A 21,299-nucleotide genomic window follows, 5' to 3' on the forward strand; every position below is an offset into this window, starting at 1 on the left:
TAGCTTTAGGGTTTCTCAATCAAAACCTAGGGTTTCCCTTCCTCTTTCCTTAGGATGAAAATTCTAGAGCTACTTTGAGTTTGCAGAGGTTGTTGATGAGAGAGAGAGAGAGAGAGAGGAAAAAAATTGAGGGTTATAGTTATGGGATATCGAGGAGGCTTTCATTGTATGATGAGGATTTGGCGTATTGTGGAGAACACTTAGCTTGGTTGTAAGTTTGTGTACTTTCTTTCATTCATATCTTCAAATTATTTAATTAAAGTTTCTGTGCTTTTCATCTTCATGTATTGTATTTGATTCTCTTTCACACTCTTATGATGTAAGTAATGGGTTTTTCTCATTATTTTCACATTGAGTTTCTTTTCTTATATTCATATTTCTTGCCCTTGATTCTCATTTGTTGATGTGTTAATCATTTTATCAAACTTTAATTGTAATATGATCAACTAGAAATATTAAAATCCCTATGACATATAACATTTTATCGGAAGAACAAATAGGTTAACACACATTAATCTAGTGAAATGATATATTGCCAGTAGGAGAGTACAACCTAGTGAGCTGACTATATGATTATCGGAAAATGATACTTGGTTTGTCCATTTTAATTGTAATATGGTGTCTAACTGTTCTTAACTCCTAGACATGGACTAAGGATAATTTTATCCCTAGTTGTCAACTATCATATAAGGGAACTCATATGAAAATACGACCGAACACTATACTAGTGATAATGGAGCACGTGCCTCGTAACCTTTGAATAACCTTTTAGATTTTCATAATATTTTCTTATTCCTACTTTAGGACTGTGGAACTTTTTTCTTTTGGTTAATTGAACTTTCAAACTAAACTTAGTAGTTTAGTAAAACTAAACTTCCCCTATTAAAAAAGTGATAAGCTTTCTCATTGGATTGATACATCGTCTCTAAATATGTATGTTACTCGATCAACACATATCCTTACATGATTGACTGCTTATTTAGCTGTAATTTCGGGCATCAAGTTATTTGTGTCATTGTCATTGAAGCGAGTTAATATTTTTTTTATTTTATAAGAAAATTAGTTGAAGAACTTAGAGTTCAGGTTTGATTTTTTTTCATTTTATTTTATTTTATTTATCTGTAATTTGTGACAGTTTTATTTTTTATGTTTTTTAAAAATTCAAAAATAGAAAAACATTATGGTATCTCTTATTTCAGTTCTTTTATTTTACATGTTATTTATTGTTATTAGAATACCCTTTCTATGCTTGTGATTTTTATTTTTCTTTTTTTGCATTATATTAAGGTCACTCGTGGAAAATCAGAGTTGTTTACATAGGAGATAATTAGCTTAAACTAGTATCCTTTGACCCTAAATAAAAACCCTTTCAAAAATTAGAAAAATCCAAAACACACCCTCATAAAAAACCCTTTGAATTCACTTAAAAAGTATGCTAACCCATCGGTAGAGAAAATCCTTATGAATATTAATTAATCTACCATATATGCCAACACATTTGAAATGATCCAAAACAACTAGTTTGGGGGATCACCTCCGAGGACCCCAACCTTCACTTGGTAAATTTCCTAGAACTCTATGAAACCTTTAGATATAATTATGTCTCTAGTAATCTCATTAGACTAAGGCTATTTTCTTTCTTATCTAGGGAAATTCCAAGATGAGGCTATCCTTGATTCATCGCCACTTGGACTAATATAGATTAAAAATTCTTGATCAAATATTTCCTTTTAGTAAAGTCTGTTAAACTTAGGAATAATATCATGTATATAACCCATTTGGATGAAGAGTTGTTTTATGAAGCTTGGGAGAGATTTAACAAACATTTTAGGAAGTTTTTACACAATGTTGTACCTAAATGACTGATAATTCAAACCTTTTATAACAGGCTAATAAGATTCTTAAGGTCAGTCATAGACGCTGCAGCTGGAGGGTCCTTAATTTTTAAATCATTTGATGAGGACTATAAAGTGATTGAGTAAGTGGTCGTGATGAATTTCCAATGACAACTGAAGAGGTCCACCCAAATGAAGGTTGTTAGTGTGCATGAGACTGATTTCTTGATTATCCTCACATCACAAATGGTAGCTATTACAAGGAAATTATATAAATATGGGTTAAATTCAGTTTAAGGATTCTCATAAAGTAATGAGATGATACATGAACAAGTAGAAGATCTTAGCACTACTACTTTAGAGCCTTTGAATATCACAAAAAACTAATTTAATAATCCTTATTTCCAATACCTACAACCTAGGGTAGAAAAAAAGCCTAAATTTTAATTGGAGTAATAACAACCTAGGGGCAAGAAATTAATAATAGGGGAACACCCAAGCCAAACTTATAAGAATTTGAAACCATTAAGATAATACTAATGACAAACCTACCCACTTGGATTTACCTCCATCCTGCACTTTAAAGAAATTAAATCACCATTGGAAGAGCTAGTGAAACTGATAGTTAACTAGTAATAAAGCCAAGCTGCTACCATATAGAACAAAGAGATTCAAATTAAAAATTTATCTAATTTGTTTAGTAATAGACCCTAAGGGACACTCTCTAGCAACAACGATGTTAATCCAAGGGATCAAACTGTGGTCTAGTATAAAACTATCACAGTGAGGACTGGGATGGAGTGGAAAGATACTAATCAGAAGGAGGGTAACCTTTTAGTTCTAGATCTTGAGCCTACAAGACTTATTGAAAAATTGGCTATAAACTTAGGAAAATAAGCCTCAGTTTCTAAGGTAGTACAATAAAGTCTAGAACCCTTTGCTTTAATATTCCATTTGCATAGAAGAGACAAATAAATGTATAAGGTTCCAAAGGTCATCAATAAACTCACTATTAATATTCCTTATACTATAGCCCTTGAATAGAAGATGAGTAACATGGGATTTGTGAAATATGTATTGCAAATAAAAAATAAACTAAGAGTGCATTAATTAATTTCCTAGACTGACGAGTGTATTGCTATCTTGCATAAGAGGTTGCAAAAAAAAATTGAAGGATCATATAGCTTCATAATTCCTTGTACCTTAAGAAAAGATTCAGTGAGAGGGTTTTATGTGAACTAGGATATAACATTAGCCTTCAGCCTCTAAAAATTTTCAAAAGAGTAGGATTAGGGATGTTCATCCCATTATTGTGACCCTACAGTTAGCTGACCACTCTGTGAGTAATTCTATGAAGACAATCAATGATGTTTCAGTCAAAGTTGACAAGTTTTTCTTCCCCAATGATTATGTTTTCTTGGACATAGAGAAATATAAGAATGTGATTGTTATACTTATCAAACCCTTTTTAGCCACCAATTGAGCAATGATTGATGTACGGAAGGAGAAACCTTCCATGTGAATGTAAGAAAAGAAGTGACTTTGGATGTTATGAAATGTAAAAAGTTTTATAAGACTCTTGATGACATAAATAGTTGATAACTTATTTTTTGAATTCATAGAATTAAACCTGAAGAGAAAGCTCTGGTGGATGAATTCTGTGAGAAAATAACTTAGAAAGAAGCTGCTCTATTATTTGAGGAAAACCCTATAGTTGTTACAGAGATATTTGAGCTAGTTGACACCACTACCCATCTCAAGCCTATATGATCTCCCATAGAAGGAGTCTCCTTAAGTAGAGAGTGTGTGAATTTTTAGGCAAATCCTCTACTGTGTCACTTATAAGTTATGCTAAATTGAGAGATGTACAAAAAAAAGTGTCTAAGAGCTTTGCATAGAGAAGAATTCTTTATAGTTTATCATCTGATTTGACCCCTGACAGACCCTTTGAAAAATTACTGTAGAATTTATATTGAGAAACAACTAATAATTTTAAACTTGGGTATGGGGAAAGCACATATTTTTCAAGAAGATCCTAGACTAAGAGTGAATATTGATGACTTAGGAAATCATTTAGGATAATTAAAATTTGGAAAGACTGATTAGGGGTTACTTAGAAGACAATTCAATTATGGAGAACCCTTATAGGCTTTATATTTTCTGGCACAGTTCCAATAAAAATGTTAAACTAAGGTCTACCTTTAGAAGCGACCCAAGTGTAGTTATGTGATTTCAACTTGAAGCTAGTTAATAACTCAAAAATTAATTCAAAGTTTATCTTGGATCGAAAGTAGATCAAACTAAACAATCTGAGTTATGATCCAAAACTTTGGATCAACTTTTGAGGAAATTTTGATCCATACATATATCAGCTTGAATTGGCTTCAGATAAACTTAAATTATTTTTTATTTGAAAATTATATATAATATTAAATAAAATCAAATATAATGATTTACAAGCCGATTTCAAGTTGAAGTGAATAAAAAAACTCAATTTGTGTCTTCTTATTTCGATATCGAGCTAGATCAAGCTAAATTTAAGCTAGAATTAATCAAATAACACAAAATTGAGCCATATTGTTTTGATTTTGAGATAGATCGAGTTCAATTCAATTTATAGGTAAGCTCACTTAAAATTGAACATAATGAGGCATATGCTAATTTTTATCTAAACTCAATCCATTAGAATTGATTTTATGCTAACACCAACACAAATCATTAATAGCTTTATCCAATTACTAACCTATTTTTTAAGTTTGTTTTGTGTTTTTTCATGTTGCATTTATTTTGTAGATTCTCTCTTGAGGGTGTGGATAAATTTTATGTTCTTTAGGCTTAATTATGTGCATAACTGAAATTAGAAAGGCTCAAACTAGGCTAAGGAGACAAATTAACCATATTTAAAAGAATAAATTAGAGTATATATGCAATAGTTGGCATAATTGTGCCACTCCAAATGTAGTTATGCCAGTTTTGACATAATCACACTACACTAGCTACTATTTTATCCCATGCATAGAGTAGGTGGCATAGTTATGCATTGTTCAAAGCCATGTAAACTTTAGTTAGCCCAAGTCCACCTAGGTTAAATCATGTCCAACCCAAGTAAACCTAGGTCACACCCAGGAGCGACCCATGTCAACCTAGTCTATCAAGGTCAACTTGGGTCTGACATAAGTCTCACCCATGTTAACCCAGGTCCAACCGAAGTGACATAAGTCTCACCCATGTTAACCCAGGTCCAACCCAAGTCCAACCTAGTTCCACCTAGGACCAACCTAGGTCCACCCAGGTCCAACCCATTTTTAACCCATGTCTAAGACAGTTCCAACCAAGATCAAACTCAAGTATAAACTTGGTCCAACCTAGGTTAAACCCAAGTTAAACTAGGTCCAACCCAAATCAATCAAGGTTGACTCAAATCCATCCTAGGTTATACCCAAATCTAACCAAAGTAAAGCTAGGTCTAACCTAAATCAACCTAGGTCCAACTCAGGTTAAGTCAGGTCCAACCATGGTTTAACCCAAGTCTAACCCAAGTCCAACTCAGGTCCAACCAAAGTTTGATTTTAAGCTGACCATAGGTAAGCCCTAGTTGATCTCAACTCACTCATAACCTAAATCAAATCAAGGCTAAATGTGTTTTATATTCCAAATGTTTACTTTTATATTGCTTGTTTCATGTGTAGTTTCAAATATAATAACAAAAATAAATAAAAAAACACATAAAAAAGGGGGAGGAGAACCTCTCAAAAGGTAGTTTTCCTAATAAATATATAAGAAAACATATGAAATTCAAAATAAAACCAACATAAAAAACTTAGAGAAATTTTGAATTTTCACCACAACTGACAAAATTAGAAGCTGAAACAAGATATGAAATATATATTGAACCTTAAATGACATCTAAAATACACCAACATAATGAACAAAAATAATGCCTAGGTAGATCCAAAATAAACCCTAGGGTTTGTCATCTTAGACACAAAAACTTAGGATCATACACCCATTCTGGGCTGTCCAAGTATAGAAACCTAGGTTAGTCTAAAGATGTTAGTTTTATTTTGTTTTGAAAATAATTATTAGTTTAATATATTTATAATTTTTACTTTTACATGAGCATTTTGATTTTTTTTGAAAAATGAGACCAAAAAAATCTCATAGATTTAATAGTTTGAATAACTGAGCATGCTATTACAAGCGATACTTCATCTCGAAAGATAGAAATATTACTTGCTAAAAAGTTCAATTATTCAAATTGAAAAATTTATGATATTTATATGGTCAGAAAAATTTCTAAAAGATCATTCCCTTACCTGATCTGAAGATTAGATAGGGTTTAACTTATCTGGATTTCTAATTCTCTTATAAGCACAAACCCCTATAGTTAATTACATCTTAAGTGATCACAACATCCTAAGAAAACTCTCTATTAAGATTGGAGTTTCTTCTTCAAGAATTTAAAGTTTAGTTTTCATGCTTGGTCATATGAAAATCAAATGGGAAGGCCTCAATGTGAAATAAGTTTTTTAGAAAAATCAAAAAAGTGAAGGGTAAGGGATGTCATAGATTCTGAGGGGAATCTCATTGACTACCCAAACAACCCTATTGTTTGGCTTTATACTTTGAAAATGATGTTATTTGATGTTTTAATCCTGCCATTTTTATTTTTTAAATCAAGGACTTACATTGAGTGACATACGATCATCATGGATAGCCTAAGAAGAAGGAGGGATTTACATTGTACTAAACGAACAACCTCATAATCTTAAAAAAAGATAAAGCTTATATTAAACAATATACAGTTAAGCAAAGGCCTAAAAATAGTGTAAGATTTATGTCGTGCTAGATGGAGAACCTCTAAGTCCTAAGGGCTTATATTGTTTAAGACTGAAAAGTTTAGTTGATGATCATCCTTTGCTTCATGTTTTAACTTGATCATTGGCTGAAGATTGTCCACCGCTTGATCGTGTCATGGCCTCATTTCATGGAAAGAGGGGGGAGGAGAGAAAGCATGCCTCAGACTATTGATCCCGGGTTCTTTATTTTATTGTTGTGATTTTATAATGTACATTATAGGTGATAATTATTATTATTATTATCATTACCATTTAATTAACAAATTATGTTATGGGGTCTTATGAATTATTAATATTTTCATTAAGCAACTGTGTTGGTCACATGTCGTAGGGATTTCTCCTAGACATATGTCCTACATTGTCTACCAATGGGCCTTGTCGGCACTATTTTGGTTAAGAAGTTGCCTGTTGGAAGCTGTCGGTCACCAAAATTGGAATCCCTTCGCCCGCTTCATATATATATATATATATATAATTTTTAGAAAAATATGAAATCAAATTGATCCTATATCTTTCAAAGTTTAGATGAAAGAGCGCTACACCTCAAGCTCTATATCTATCCCTAAAGATAAACACAAGACTTGAGGGCGAGACTCAATCAAACAAATTAAGAAATATATGACATCCATTTGGTCTACAAAATTATTTTTATTTGTAAGCTGATAAGTTCCTCTATTTAATATGAAAAAAACAAATAGGGTTTATATTGGTTCGGAAAAATTTTATATAAAGGTAAGTAAGAAAAGTCCTTATAGTTAATTACATCTTAGATAACTCAAGTCACCTAAGAAAATTCTCGATAAAAATCAAGGGATATAGTCTTCAAAAATTTCAAAAGGATGGGACTTTTCAAAGAGATCGGGTGAAGAGGTGTAAAATAGGAATGACTCGAATTTGGAACATTTATTATGGAATCCAAAGGAAGAATATTTACGAAATGTCACGGATCTTGAGGAGAACCTCAGTGACTTCCTAAGGTATCCTACTGTTTGGCTTCAATTTAGAAGAGAAATATTTAAATGTTTCATCTTTCTAGTTTTATTTAATTATGGCTTGCATCCGTGTGAAACGATCACACAAATAGCTTGGAAGATGTGAGAATTTAGGTCATGACAAACGACAAACTCAGAATCCTAAAGCGAGTTAAAACTTATATTGTATAGCAAAACCTTATGAAGGCGTAAAGAAAAGTTGAAGATTTTTATTGCACTAGGCGGACAACCTCGAAATCCTATGGCTTGTTGTTTGATTCTAAAGAATGGTTTAGCTGATGTAGATATATTTTGATGTTGAAGATGGTCGTGCTGTACACAATGCTAGCTCCAAGTTCCTTGTCATGACTAGTTTAAGTTTTGTAATGTGTTAATTCATGATGTCAAATCAAATATCTCGTAAAGTTATGGTTATTTAAATGTTATGGGGAATGTTAAAGTGGATTAAAGCAACACCGATTAGGATCTTACGGTTCCCTCGTTCTGGCACCACTATTTTCTTTCAGATTCACTTAGTCCAAATGAATTTAATCCAACTTAATGAGTTCGCAACTCAATGAGTTCCATACTTTCATTTAGACCGTGAGAAATCTAGTTAGCAACCATAGGTTACCTCCTCTGAGGGATTCCCGATCATCTGATAGAAATGTCTTACTTTAGTTACAATTTTTGTTTTATTTTTTTGTGATTAAATTTTGAGTGGTCTTATATTTTAACTATTCCGGCGCTATCCGACGCTAAATTTTATCTTGTTTAATTTTTAAATATTAGTTTTGGTTTTACGGCTATCCTAACAGTTTTGGTTTTGACATGCAGGGTGGCATCGTTGTCAACATGAAATGTTTACAAGCATGAAACAAGAGGTGTAAATAAATAAAAATAAATCAAGATGCAATAACTTCAAAGTGCACCTTTCAATTCTTCCTGCTCCTTCTAAAAATAAATCAAGATGCAATAACTTCAAAGTGCACCTTTCAATTCTTCCTGCTCCTTCTACCTGAAAGGTTAGCTTTGACAATGTGTATATAATTTTGTAAGGAATTCAAATTGTAGGAGTAGATGAAGGTGTAATTACCAAACCCCAAGTTATGACTTTATTGAGTCTCCAAAGATCTTAGTGGATGATTTTAGAACAAAATATAACAAGTTCAATTTACCCTTCAAAATATTCAAGAGATTCCAAAGTGCTTGGAGCATGACCCTGAACCACTTTGAAGATTTCTTGAAACATTCCGAGTTCATTTAGAATTTATCTTATCTACTTATCATATTGTTCTATTAATCATTCAAGGTTAAGCTAAGGTTATCCCATTGCTCAAGAAAACTTGATGTTCTCTTTATCCCAAGGCTAGGGCACTCCATTAATCAATTGATATTTCATTCAAGAGTTATGTGGGTAGGTGCCTCTAAGGAAGGTTTGAGTCATAAAAGATTGTGGTGCCCATAATTAATGTCAGGCTTGTAGTATTTAAAGATGTTAATCACCAATCATATTATCTTCTAAATCCAATCAATTGAGTTTAGACATCGAGCCTAGGTCACTACCAAGCTCTTAATAATCATAATGAGGGAAATTGATTGTGGTTCAAATTTTGGTTTAAGTGGCATATGTTCTTATTAAAAGATCACATCATCACCAATTTTAGGCCTAAAATAAGTAAATAATCATCTTCCTAGCTTAAGCCCATCACTTAAGAATCATTTGATCTTTAATGACTTTCAAGTTATGATGATTAAGAAAGTTAGGTTTTTTTGTTCATATTATAGAGAAAGTGGCAAGTGAGTTTCTATCTTTTAATCTCATTGTATTTCAACCATCCAAATATGTTCATTAGTATCAAAATTACTCATTTTCTCTTTGTTAACTCTAAATTTTGATTAACACCAAAATCTAAAGTTACCCCTTTGCCCTCGGGGCTCTTCACCTCATAACTCATTAATCAAAATTCAAATGACTTTGAGAATTTAGAGTGTCATATCCATGGGTCAATTAAAACATCAGAGGAGAAAATGTGCATTTTCAAAATCTAATTTAATTTTACTTCAATAATTATTTAAATTTAGAAAGTAGTATTTTCAAAGTTGATTTTAATTAACTATAAAAAAATGTTTTTATTCATGAGAAAATCACTAGAGATCCCCTTAGGATAGAGAAACACTTAGATAAAATTTCATGATTTTTTGAATTAATTTTTTTTATTATTATTTAATTATTTACAAATTTCAATGATTTAATTAAATGAATAATGATGTTTTAATTATATAAAATTATTTTTATATTCTTAATAAGACTTTGTGAGTTCAGAATACTCAAAGAATCAAATTTTGCATTTTTATGATTTTTAATTTATTTTTTATAATTATTTTTAATGAGAAAAATAAGGAAAAATATATTTTTAAGGTTTTAAAATTTATTTTTAACTTGAAAAAGTTAGGAAAAATATTTTAAAGAGTCCCAAGTGATCAGGAGACCATTAGACACTTTTTAAAATATTTTTTTGTATTTTTTGGGATTTTTTAATTATTTTAAATTCAAAATATGGCTAAAAATCAAGTATTTTCTCAAAAATAACTTTTATTTTACCTAACTGCCCTTGATCAAAAGGAACTCAAAAAACCACTTTTCATAATTTTCCCAAGTGTTTCATAATTTTCCCAAGTGCCACTTTTCATAATTTTCCCAAGTGTATTTAATTTATTATACTTATTTTTGTACAAAAATATAAGGTTTCTTTGAAAATCAACTATAGTACTCAAAATTAATCAAATAATTTGTAAATTTTTACAAAGGGTACACATGATTTTTATACACAATTTTTGCTGCTTTTGGATTAGTATTTAATTTACATAAATCACTACCAAATATATACACTTAAGCAAATATAGAAATTAACAAAATTAATCAAGCCATCATGATATTTTTTCTAAGCTTCTCTCACTATAGGGAACCTACTAAAATTATTCGCATAATTTTTTAAGTGATATTTTAATTTATATAATTAAAATAAGCCAAAATAGTCATCTTAGATTGAAAATTAAGGTTAGAGGCATAGAGATGTCCTCTTACCTTGGAAAAATCAGAGGTCATAGCCTCTATCATAAGGAACAAACCCTCAAAATTTTAAGTCATGGTGAGCAATGTTTGATCATAATGAATTAAAGTATGCCAAAGAATATTTAATTCATTAAAATTTAAGATGTAAGAAAATAATTTTTATTTTTAGTCCACATGATTCTCCTCTGTTCACTAAGTAAGAGGATATTTTTCTTTTATTTTTATGATTTTTCTGGAGAAAGATATGTATTTTTGAAGTTCAAGCATTTAATTAATTCCAAAAAATCCATATTTTTCTATTTAAACGCGCGACGACAACTCATCCTACGGCGGCTCCGAACTCACACGCGACACTTTGCCATTTGACGCCACCATCCACCTCACCTACCACACGGCCCGCCTTTTCGCTCCAAGGGTTCGTCCGACTTGATCTCCTCCGACCATCCAATACACGTGCAATTGGACGGCTCCCCGACATCGTCCCCAAATGACCTAACCCAAGAGCCACTCACACTAAAACATTAAGATCTTTGTATAGACTCAACCAAATTGTATGGGGTTTGTTCCTATACCTTCATCTACTTAAAACAAGTATATCTATACCGCTTATTTGGTATGAAATATATTAAATACGTATGGAGAATCAAAATAGGCTCGGATTAAGGTTGAGGTTCAATACCTTTGTCTGAGAGGGGATGCCTCAATCAAATGGTTTTGATAGCTTCAATTGGGTCCAATGAACCTCTAGATGAAGTCCTAGGTCTTGGTAAATTATCTAGATATGATTTCAACCAAACTCGATTTCAAGTGTTGAACTAGAGTTATGTTAGAGGCTGTTTGAGAGGGAGCTTTTGTGGGGGATCAACTCTTCTTTCTTTGGTGATGGTGTGGGCACAGTTAGTTGGAGTTTGGTGGATTATGGAGGTGTGTGGAAATATGTCCTCATTCGAGCTAAATTTTTGAACTCAAAATTGAGTTCTTACAGTGGGTACCAGAGGGGAAAGTGGTGGGATTGAGTTGAGGAGTTCTTGGAGAGTCTCGGGAAGAAAATGAGTAGAGTTTCCCCAAGGATTTTTGCTAACCACTCCTTTGGTTGTGGAGGGGTCAATTTAAAGCCATGGCTTCCTGGTGGAGCTCAAGGCTTGACAGTGGGTTTTAAGGCTTGTTGAGGTGAAGGTAAGAAAAGCACAAGCATCCAATTGGAGTGAGCCAAGTCAGGGAGTTCAAATTTTGGGTTTTGGCCATTTGGGCTCATTTGAGATGGCTGTTTCCAGCGGCTTAGGTGGTGGTTGGCCAGGGTTTAGTTACCTCTTTGTCGTGGCTTAAGGAGGTCAAGGGAGGGTTTATTATGATTTACTCCCAATGGCAAATGATGATGGCAAAGTATTTTCAAAATAAGATTAAATATGGCTAAGATCCTTTAAATTGATGGCAAAGTATTTTCAAAATAAGACTAAATATGGCTAAGATCCTTTAAATCAAGGGAACATTGTTCCATAACTCACTTAGGTGGTTTAGGTGTGTTTAGGCTGGTCAATAGAGTCCAAATGGTGACTGTGGTGACATTAATTTGGTCACTTTGGTACGCCTAAGTCAATTTTGATGGAGGGGTTCAAGTTGGGTCAAATTATCTTAAAGTAAGGTTTGGGTTAGGCTATCCATGGCATTGAGCCCAATTAATTGATGAATTTTGTGTTGGTGATTGTCATGAGAGGTTTAGAGAAGAATTGGAGTGGTTTTGAATTGATTTGGTGGGCTATTTGAAGGAATTTGGGCATTTAGTCAATTTTGGGAGGTTGGGTTAGAATTGGATTTAGGTTGGACTAGAGTTGGGCTAAGTCTAAATTAAGAGTTCAAAATGGTCTTTAGGAATGTGATGAAGAGTTTTTAACATTAATTCAATGCCAATTTTTGGGTTAGAACATTCAATTTGGTGGGATTTGGGCACATGGCTAAATTGGGGTAAATTTGGGGATTTTAGATTTAAGTCAAAATTGAAGCTTCATAAAGGCCAATAGATGGCTCAATTTGATTTTTAGGAATGTTAGGAAGAGTTTGGGGTCCAAATTGAGTCAATTGAGTGGGCTATGGGGTTCAATTGGGTGAGATTGGATCATATGGTCAAAATTGGGGGTTTTGATCTGGATAAAAATTGAGCTCAAAGCATGGGTCAATTATGCTTGAAATTGGTTTAAAATGATCATAGGCATGATGAATTTGAGTTTAAAATTGAAATTGGGTAAAATTGGGATGAAATTGATGGACATTTCGGGTGAATTTGGAGAAATTGGGCCTTTAAGGGCAATTTGGGGCTTTTGGTCAAAGTCGGTCAAATTGATCAAATTGGGTTTAATTGAAGGGATCAAATTGTATTTGGAGACATTTGAAATGATTTTGAGGGTTTTGGAAAAGTTTGGGCCATCAAGGGTATTTTTGCAATTTTGGCCAATTTGGGGGTATTTTGGTAAATTGGGTAGATTTGGGGAGTTTTGGGCAATTTGGGTAGTTTCAAATGATTTGAGATGATTTTTTAATAAATTTGAGAGATTTGGGTAATTTTGGGATTTTTTGTCAAATTTGAGATTTGGTGGTGTTTTGGTAAATTGGGTAGATTTGGGGCAAAAGGCTAAGTTTGGTAATTTGGTGAAAGTGAGGTGCCAACCACCCTATTTGAGCCATGGACTAATGAAAACCTCTACTTTGGGTCTTTCATGTACTGTTCTAAGCTAAACTTTAGCCCAGGGCTAGTAGGTCTAGGGGACCATCTACATGAGTCTCCTAAAGGGTTAAGGGGTCAAAGCCAACAAGTTTGGATTTAGGTTTGTGAGTGGGATGTGAGTGAAAGTGAGTGTATTTGCTCTAGAACAACACACAGAGTCAACCCTAAGGCCAATCAGTCCTATGAGGTTCATCATGGAGGTTTTCTAAGCAATATAGAGTTAGGACCAACACGTGGAACTTCAAGTTGAGCAACAGAAGGTTTAGAATTTTTAATGGTGAGGGTTACTTTTCTAGTCCTCTAGGAATAGTCAACTAGAAAATCCTATGGCTAGATCCTAGGCTACTAAAGAGGAAAAAAGACCTCAACCAAAAATGAGGTCAACAAATGGACCCCCAAAAGTTGTGGTGTACTGGACAAGCACACCGCAAGTATTGGCGTTGACCGACGAGATCAAAAAAACCAACACAGACTTCTAAGTCAACAGACCCAGAGCAAAGCATAGAATTGAGTGAAAGTTGTTCCTACTAAGGAGTAATAGATACTCTCATCGGGAAAAAGAAAGGAGGTTTTGAGGACAATCATCGGGCAAACTGACAGTCCCAGTGAAGAATCGATTCGAATTGAATATATCAAAGAAAGTTTGGATTTCAAATTAGAATTTCAAAGAAATGAAACTATGCACGAGAAAAACAGATTGAGTGGAAAACACAAGCACAGAAAAGGGAATAGGGCATCAAAGCCTATCCCAAATTTGAGGATGGGAATAAGACATATAAGCCTACCCCAAAAGTGAGAATGGGAATAGGACATCTATGGATGCCATACTCCATTTAACTTGATCTTAAAATTGTTCTCAAAAGATGAGAATAGGATGCCATACCCCATTTAAGGTGGTCTTAAACCTATCTCAAGGAAATTGGGTAGAGAATCAGATGCTATACTCCATTTAAGTTGATCTTAAAACAAATCTTAAAAGGTGATAATAGGATGTCATACCCCATTTAAGGTGGTCTTAAACCTATCTCAAAGGAAATTGGGTAGAGAATTGATGCCATAATCCATTTAAGGTGGCCTTAAAACCAATTTTGAAAGATAAGAATAAGATGTCATACCCTATTTAAGGTGGTCTTAAACCAATCTCGAAGAAAATTGGGTAGAGAATCCGATGCCATACTCTATTTAAGAGGGCCTTAAAATTGATCTCAAAAGATGAGAATAAGATGTCATACACCATTTAAGGTAGTCTTAAACCTATCTCAAAGAAAATTGGGTAGAGAATCAGATGCCATTCTCCATCTAAGGTGGCCTTGAAACCAATCACGAAAGATGAGAATAGGATGCCATACCCCATTTAAGGTGGTCTTATACCTATCCAGAAGGAACTTGGGTAGAGAATCAGATGCAATAATCCATTTAAGGTGGCCTTAAAACCGATCCCAAAAGATGAGAATAAGAAGTCATACCCCATTTAAGGTGGTCTTAAATGGGGTATGACTTCTTATTCTCAATAAGAAGTCATACCCCATTTAAGGTGGTCTTAAACTTATGTCGAGCAAATTGGGTAGAGAATCGGGTGTCATAATCCATTTAAGGTGCCTTAAACCTGATCTAGAAAGATAAGAATATGATGCCATACCCCATTTAAGGTGGTCTTACACCTATCCTGAAGGGAATTAGGAATCAAAATGTTGGCACTTATGCCAAGGACAATGTGAGAATAGTGTAGAGAATTTGTGGTGTTGAGCTCATAGATATAGGAAATGTAACGATTGACAGTGGTGAGGAAAATTTGTAGGATTTTGTGTAGAGTCTGAAACTCCATGAAAGTTGTGACAAATTGGTGCAGACAAGGACAATTGTACTGTGAAAATAAAGAGTGAAAAACCTCAAACTCGAGAGAAACAAACTCATCAAATTTACCATTTTTCTTTTCTGTTGTCTTTATCACATTTGTCTTTATCACATTTAATTATCAAAATATATTTTCCAAAATTTAATTTATGTTATTTGATTTATTATTTTCAAAAATTTTATTCAAATTTTATTATCAAATTTTTATTGTATTGTTCTTTGTTCTTTATAATTCAAAACCAACGTATGGTTCTGCGGCTCTTTATCAGTCACACAAAAGGATAATTTAACAAATTCATTGAAATCTAGAAGAAATTTCATTAATCTACTTCAAATATGCTTTAGAAATTGATTATAGGCTGAACCTATCAGAAGGTAACATATAGAATACATCTGAAACATCAAATGTTGAGAACATATCTGAGACATTTCATATCATATCTGTTATATCATGATGCAGTACAAAAGGTGTCAATAAGCATCTATCTATCTATCCTCTATGGTGAGCCTATGATCAAGCTGACCTACTAAGCCACGTTCCAGGACAAGAATTTCTTTCACGTGTACTTAGAGGTACAACCATCTCATTGCTTGAACAGGCGGAGCTCTTCCAAATCCGGACGGAATCCATGTGATATCTTACTTCATCCATTCTTCTTAATGTCATAGAAACTCTGCGGTATCGTACTCCCGTGATGTAGTGCTTTTCTAGATCTGCTATATTTCCTTTTATAATTAGTACTGAAACCATTGGTAGCAGAATCTCGACGGATCCTCTATTCTCCAGGGCCAACAATATTAATTTCTTTTCCAAACAAAATGTTACTCCTGCTCATGAAGGACACTGTGCAGAAAGGCCTTACAAAACCATGGTGATCTATTTGTGGAGGAATTCTTCATCATAAATGTTCATTATGCAACTATTCAAAATATAGTCTGGTAGCAGCATGCTCCACCTGTTCATTCTTTTTTATCATCCTTTTTATCTCAAAAGGTAGAAGATCCACCTTATCGTATCTCAATATACATGGGGAGTTCCCTAGACTATCTTCTACAAAGTTGTAGCAGCAACCACACTGAATGGTTTTCCTGCCTTTCCCGCGCATCCATTTCCACACCTCTGAGTAAGTTTTCTACATTAGCAGGTCGGCTCGAGCTCAGTTCCTTAAGTTAAAAACACAATCGAGAATTCTTCTTTCATCATTTTTGGAGAAAACTCCTGTATATAACTCTAGGCTTTCCAAAATGTAGACAAATTTCCCATTAGATTTCTTCATAGAATTCCAATTCTCTTTTCTTGACTCTCTTCATTCTTTTTATTTCTATTGTAGGAATCCTCTGAGATTGTCGAGACCGTTCCCTCATCTCAACGTCTGTAAGAAACCATACCTGACCCGTGTATGTAATGGAATATATGACTATGTATTTGGGTACGCTACCTCCTGGCACCCTGTGCTGGCAGACGTATATTATTCAAAGCTACTATATTGCTCCAAATGGAGGACATTACATCTCAGGCACTCCACAAATGCTTCTACTATCGATGTTTGTGTTGGAATTTCAACGTTGCACATTGGGCAACCCTTGTAAATTTCATCTGAAATTTCTGACTGTGTCGGCTCTGCAACAAACTCCGACTCATCCTTTATGACAGGCGTACTAGAAGAAGTCTCTATCATGCAAGACTCATAAAATTCCCATCAGGTATCGGGGTGAGTGCATCTTCTGCTTCTTTTATACATCTTTTCTCCTAACATAAGAAGGCTCTATGTTTACGGCGATTAGCATTACAACATTGCATTCTTTTGAGTGGCGCATCAACACTGACCAAATTTCTTGCAGGTGCAGTTATCAGTAGCTGGCTCCTTCCCTTTGATATTTTTGTATCACATCTTTCTTCCTCTTTAGTGAGGAGTTTTCTTTGGTACCAATCCTTACGAGTGATGGTAATACTTCTCGACTGACTACATTCATTAAGGACTCTCATAGTCTATGTTGACTGGACCGAAGTCTAAGTCAAAATCTATGATGCTGCCCTGGGCTACGCTTTCCTTATTCAGTGTGAGATTCAAGCCATCTCTAAAAGTGAAAATTAGCTTTTGTCCCGACAGTTTTCTACAGAAGACAGATTAACATTAGTGCACTAAAGTTCAGCACGAATAAGAACAACAATGAAATATTAATTAAACAAAATTTTCAATTTATATAGGTGCAAATTTTATTTATTCAATTTAATTTATTTTAATGAGATTTCCAAATAAAAAAAATAAGAGGAGGAAATTAAAGTGAGCAAATTAAAAAATTTTCATTTTATTGAGGTTAATTTTTTTACAAAAATTTTGTCCCAGTCACAGATGCTTGACCAAATAAATAACCCCAAAACAAGAAACATTTCAAAAATTCATTTCAAGCAATGTCATGTCGTGTAATATATCTTCAAATAGCAGCCATTAACCGGTAACATAGGTCTTTCGCCTAACAAAATCAACCAGCAGGTAAGACCCTCTTGAATAGTCCTTCTTTATGACCAATGGTCCCTCCCAAGTTTGTTCAAAATTTTTAACTATCTTGCGGTGTGCAAGAATAGGTCTTTTGAGAACAAGAATGAGGTCACCAACTTTAAATGCCCTCAGGTGGACAAATTTTTCATGAGTCTGCACCATCCTTGCTTGGTAGAGCTCCAAATGTTGTTGTGCTTCTAGTTATTTTCCCTCGAGACTTTCCAATTCTTCAACTCTGAGATTTTCCCTTTCTTCTATTGTAATCTGATTGGCGATAGCGATTCTGAGAGACGGTGTCTAGACTTCTAGTGGCAGTATGGCCTCCGACTCGTATACAAGTGCATAGGGTGTACATTGAGTGGGAGTTCTGGACGTTGTCCTGTAGGCCCATAGAGCTTCTATCAGTTTATCATGCCAGCCTCTTTTGTTTTTGTCCAATGTCTTCTTCAAAATTTGCATGAGTGTTTTATTGAAGGCCTCGGCTTGGCCATTTACCCTAGAATAATAGATTGTTGTGTATCTCCAGTCTATCACATGTCTTTTGATGAAGTTGTTGATCTATGTGCTCTTGAAGGTTGTTCCGTTGTCGGAAATCGCTCAGCGTGGAAAAATGAAATGGTAGACGATCTGCCTCTTCAAAAATTGGAGAACATGTTGTGTTATAACCTCTCGTAGCGACACTACTACCCACTTGGAGAAGTAATTCGTAGCGGCAAGTTTAAATATTTGTACCTTAGAGGATGAAGTGTCTATCTGACGTATTATATCCATGCCCCAACACTCGAATGGACACGAGTCGATGGTTTGGTGTAGCACATTCGGTGGTTAGTGTAAGACCACTCCATGCACTTGGCAAAGGTGACACCTTCTAACTGTATCCATGCAATCAAATATCATAACTGGTCAATAATACCAAAGTTTTTTTATTTTCATCTTCATTTTTTGCCCTGGCTGGTGAGCTCCACACAATCTAACATGTACTTCTTTAATGATATTTTTTACTTCGGCTCTGCTTAGACATCTCAACCACATCTGATCGAATGATCTTCTGTAGAGAACCTCACCCACCAAAGCGTATGACATAGCTCTTCTTGTGATGTGATATGCCTCATACTTGTCTTCTGGAAGCATTTCAGTTTGTAAATATTCTATTAATGATTTGTACTAATCTTCGTTAATGTCAGCAACTGCAATCATCATTCCATCTTCTTTTTCGAGCTTCTGTAGATTGTTGAGGTGACCCAAGACAAAACTCGACATCATTGTATTGTAATTTTGATTGTAATTATGATGGAATCCTCCAGTGGACACACCAATTCCTTAGTGAGCTTTGTTAGAGCATCAACTTGGGCATTTTCTGCCCAAGGTATCCGATATAGGGTCACATTGGGGATATGTTATAGCAATTGCATCATGTACCAATGGTATTCTGCTAGCCTTGGCTTTAAAATCTTATCATGTCCGGTAACTTGTTTAATGACTAGTTGTGAGTCACCATAGATTGAAATGTCTGTTATATCCATTGAGATTGCTAACTCCAATCCGGTGATCAGTGCTTCATATTCTGCTTCGTTATTTGTACACAACTCTGTCAAGTGATAGGAGAACCTCAACATACCCTGATCTAGAGTGATGAAAATTAGAACAATTCCTTCTTTGCTTAGTGTAAGTACCTCTGATCCTTTATTCCTTTTAGCTGATGAATCTCCATCGAAGTTCATTTTCCAATGTTTTGCACTGGACGGTTCTATTTGTAGTATCTGCTCATCTGATAGCTCATCATTAAGAGGGGACCCAGCTGAAAGTGGGTGTACTTTGAGAAAATCTTCTAAAATCTGTCTATTGATAGAATGAAGGGGAACAAAAGTTATATAAAATTACAATAAAATCATCGACCATCTTGCTAAATGTCCAAAAAGTGTTGGTCGAGTCATCAAATATTGCAACAGATTAACTTTTAAAATAAGTGTAACTTTATGAGATAACATGTAATGCCTAAGCTTCTAGACGGAAATTAACTTTTAAAATAAGTGTAACTTTATGAGATAGCATGTAATGCCTAAGCTTCTAGACGGCAAAAATTAAAGCTAGGCAATGCTTCTTAATAGGCAGATACTTTACCTTTGTCAGTATTAGATGGAGACTCAAGTAGTAGAGTGTGTCTTCCTTACCCTTATCATTAACCTAAGCTAACAAGGCTCCAAGATAGTCGTCTAAGGTCGTAGTATAAACTATTAACGGCTTTCCTGGGATAGTGGTTGCCAAAATAGAAGGTTTCATTAAGTATTACTTAACATCCTCAAAGACCTGCTGACATTTCTCTTCTCAAACAAATTTGGCATCCTTTTTAAATAATGCTGAGAAGGGCTGACACTTACTTGAGAGATTAAAAAAAAAGCATCTCAGATATGCCATCTTTCCTTGGAAGGAACATAGTTATTTCATGATTTTGGAAGGAGACATTTCCAAGATACCATTAATCTTATCTGATTCGATCTCAATTTCCTAATGATAAATAACGAATCCTAGAAAATTCCCCGAGGTGATGCCAAAAACACAATTTAAGGGACTCATCTTGAGATTATATTGTCATAATCATTCAAACATGATCCTCAAATTGTACGAATGGTCTATTTTCTTTTTTCTTTTGCTGACCTAATCATCCACGTAGCATTCCACTTGGTTATGAATGAGGTCATCAAAAATTTTCTTCATAGCTCGTTGATATATTGCTCCAGCATTCTTCATCCCGAATGTCATTGCTGTGTAGCAGAAAATTTCAATTAGCATTTTGAATGATGTAAGTGTTGCCTCCTCTGGAGCCATCTTGATTTGGTTATATCCTAATGATCCATTCATGAAGGAGAAAATCTCATGTGTCGATGCGATGTCCACCATTAATTCTATTATCGGTAACTGAAACTCATCTTTTGTACATGCTTTGTTTAAATCTCTAAAGTCGACACAAACACAGATTTGTCCATTCTTTTTCTTAACTAGTATAATGCTGTCTAACCATGTGTGGTGTTGTTCTTCTCTTACAAAGTTAGCATCTATTAACTTATTTACCTCAATAATGATTTGTGGCTCTATCTCGAGGCACATCGTTCTAGGTGCTTGTTTTACTGAGGTCATATCTCTGTCCACCCAGAGTTTGTGAACTGCAATTTATGTAGACAACCCTGACATTTCATCCTAGCTTCATATGAAACAATCCTTAAATTATGACAATAACTTTATCAATTCAGCGAATTCTTCCTCATTGAGTAGAGAACTTATAAAGGTGGGTCGGGGCAGCTTCTCAGTCTTGATGTTGACTTCCTTCAATTCATCCACTGTTGACTTAATTTCTTTTTTAAATTCTGGTGGGGCATCATCTATCAACTGATCCTCATAATCATCCTCCATATCAAGACAATCCTCTTCAAATCCACTGGTAACAACCATGCAAAATTTTGAGTCATCAACTGGTTTTACAGTACCA

Source organism: Phalaenopsis equestris, unplaced genomic scaffold, assembly GCF_001263595.1.
Source record: "Phalaenopsis equestris unplaced genomic scaffold, ASM126359v1 Scaffold000700, whole genome shotgun sequence".
NCBI classification, from domain to species: Eukaryota; Viridiplantae; Streptophyta; class Magnoliopsida; order Asparagales; family Orchidaceae; genus Phalaenopsis; species Phalaenopsis equestris.